Raw genomic sequence first — 2,968 nt, 5'->3', positions numbered from 1 at the left:
GATGTGCCATTAATACTTTAATTGGTAACAGGTGCAGCTGATTGTTGGTTCCTAAACTGAAAAATCTGAAATTGAACATAAGGCTCTGATAAATTAATAAACTCTTCTTCTCCAAACAGTTGTTGCTGTGAAGGAACTAACTTTCCATGAAGCGCTGCTCCATCAAGCACACTGAATACTTTATGTTAAAAAGCAAAATGTTACTTAATGATAAATTAAAATTACACTAGCAGGCAAAGATAGAACATAATAATGACACTTTCTTAAGGAAAAGAATTTGCTGAAAGAAGCGAGAAAGATGTCTTGGGAAATGTGTTTCTGTTGGTGCATTAGGAGGGTAGATGTTGTGATTCTCTATCATGTTATTAAGAACATTTCTGTCCAGGAAATAAAAATAGACATATGGGGACAGAGTGGGATGAGAAGTTGTAACAGATAATACATGAAAATTTTTTTTCCTGTTACTGCTTCTACCATCCCTAGATGTGAATTAGGATGAATTAGGCCTTAGTGGTAACTAAAGCAATGAACATGAATCTTTAAAGTGCAGTGGGTAAAATTTACCCTTTGAAGACAAGCAGATGGCTTGTACACCTATGAAACACACTCAGGCTCTGTTCTAAAGATGTACAAGTACTATGTAAATTTCGGTAGCCTGTACCCATGAGTACACAGTAGTCCTTCTCCCTGATCCCTTCCAACCCCAAAGCCTCCAAATGCAGCATTATGCTGCACAGCATGCTTTGCTGGAAGGACACTTGCAGTCTTCCCTTCTGTGTGTTGCCTCAGAGTGGCTGAGGGATTTTATTGTGGACGAAATAGTGTAAAGTGCTCCTTTGTTAGGTGAGTGCCAAGATCCTGCACGTGCAGCTGTTCCTGGCAGACTAGTGGCTTGCAATACTGACACAGCTGAGAGAATGAAATAAGTTTTTCATCTGATGAGAAATTCTTCCCCTACTGTGAAGATGCTGATCAATTCCCTTTTGCTTAGGACCTGTATTATAAAGCAGTGTTTATCAGGTTCCATGTGTACTACAAATTAATAATTATTGTAAAATTGGACTAGCTTCTTCATACCTCTAAGGTCCAGGTTCTAATGGGTACCAGTGAAATCACTGGTGATTTGGCAGGTGATTTCATGAAGAGCTAAACAAAATGGGTTTTTTTTGTCTTGTGTCATATTGTGTGGTCTCCAGTTTTTATTGTAGATTTTGCAGGCTACTTTTAAAATTGAACAAAGGTGTCCCTTTACTGCTTACTGTGTGTAGAAGAAAAGTTGGTAAGAAGTACCAACCACCACTAATAAAAAACCTGATCATAAATACACGGTTACACCTTTTTAAAGGGTTCTCACGGACCGTGTTGAAAATGTTACGCTTGCTAGCAAAGCAGAGTAATGGAAGAACACTCTACAGATGGAGCTCCTAATCAGATTAGCAATAGAACAGTTTGAAAAGTGCTTTGGAATAAAAGGCATTATATAAATGCAAGCCATTATCACTATGGGGTATATTTTCCTCCTGATGTGTGTGCATAATTCCCTCTAGAGTTAATGGGAGATGCATGCATGCATTGACAGGAGACTACCTGGCAGCATGTTTTTTTTTTTTTTTCTCCTGAAATAACTGAGAAGGTAAAATTTGATAGAGGGCAAAAAATGGTAGATCAGCTGAATTAAAGCACTGACTGAATGCTGCTTGAGCTGGTTGACTGAAAATCTGGCCACCACTTTTCAAAAGCTGAATGATACCTCTCAGGCAGATAATGAGGTGATGGCAGCTAAAGTGATTCAACTGGTGGAAGGAATGACATCATGTTGGTACAGCATGGCTACATGTAACTCAGAATGGTAGTATAGCTATGGATTGATTTGCTGGATTTTTAAAATGCTATCAATTAAACATCTTTTCTAATAAACCTTGTCTCTAATGATAAAGTAAATATTAGCCAAACAAAAAATGCAGTGTCCTACAAATTGTGAATTGTCTTTCTAATGTTTACACAAAATTCAGGGAACACAGATAACTACCATCTTTCAAGTCTTTGCACTTTGGAGTCTTGCATTACCTAAATGATGTCGAGTTGTTACCAGCTAGTCACTAAGTGGCATCATCTGATCCAACCTCAAAGTAAAAACAAACAAAACCTGTCCTTAGTGAAATACTGTGGGGGATTCATGTGACATCTGTTTAAATGCCAGATATTTTATTCATTTTTAGTTTTTATATGACTGGAAGCAACAGTGTACTCAGTCTTCTCCCATGGTTGTTCTTTTAGTGTAAAACTGTCCTCATGTGTTTGATGTTGAGTCAGGCGATAGCTCAGACAGCTGAGTTACCAGCTCTGTCTGTACCTTCTCACCCCAGAAGCCATCTCCTTGTCATGAGCCTCATTAAAATTATAGTCTACAGCAGGATTCTGCAACACAAAATCTTTTTCTGAGTCAGCACCTATGGCCATTACAAGGTCTACAACAGCTGCAATAATACCTCAGTGAGCCATTTTAACCTTTCAAAATAGCAGCACAATCGCCATTTTATCATACACCACACTAAAAAGAAAAAAAACCTTATTAATAAAATGACTGGATTATACTGAAACCAAAAAGTACGTTGTCAAGAATGCCAAGCAGATTTAATGTGAAAGGGTGGGGGGCTGAGAAACTGAACAGCAATAAGGTTAAAATGCAGTTTTACAGTGACGTTTGAAGTAACACACATTTGTTTTTATTCATTACATATTCTTCTGGTTAACTCATTAGAGACTCCACTTCATCTACGAATCTTTTTTGTCAATGTAGAACTTAAAAAGCAGAAAAAAATAGTCATCTATGCAGCCCCACCAACATATGTCTACTATATAACATGCATGATTGCAACCACTCACAGCAAGGCAAACAGGGGAGACTTTTTCTCCACTGGAGTCAGTGCAATCATACTAGACTAAATATGATATTTAAAAAAATCTG

Source organism: Cyrtonyx montezumae, unplaced genomic scaffold (genome assembly GCF_038088225.1).
Source record: "Cyrtonyx montezumae isolate F1298 unplaced genomic scaffold, pur_monq_1.0 scaffold_1, whole genome shotgun sequence".
Lineage (NCBI taxonomy): Eukaryota > Metazoa > Chordata > Aves > Galliformes > Odontophoridae > Cyrtonyx > Cyrtonyx montezumae.
The sequence above is the reverse complement of the archived record's forward strand: the minus strand, read 5'-3'. Positions refer to the sequence as shown.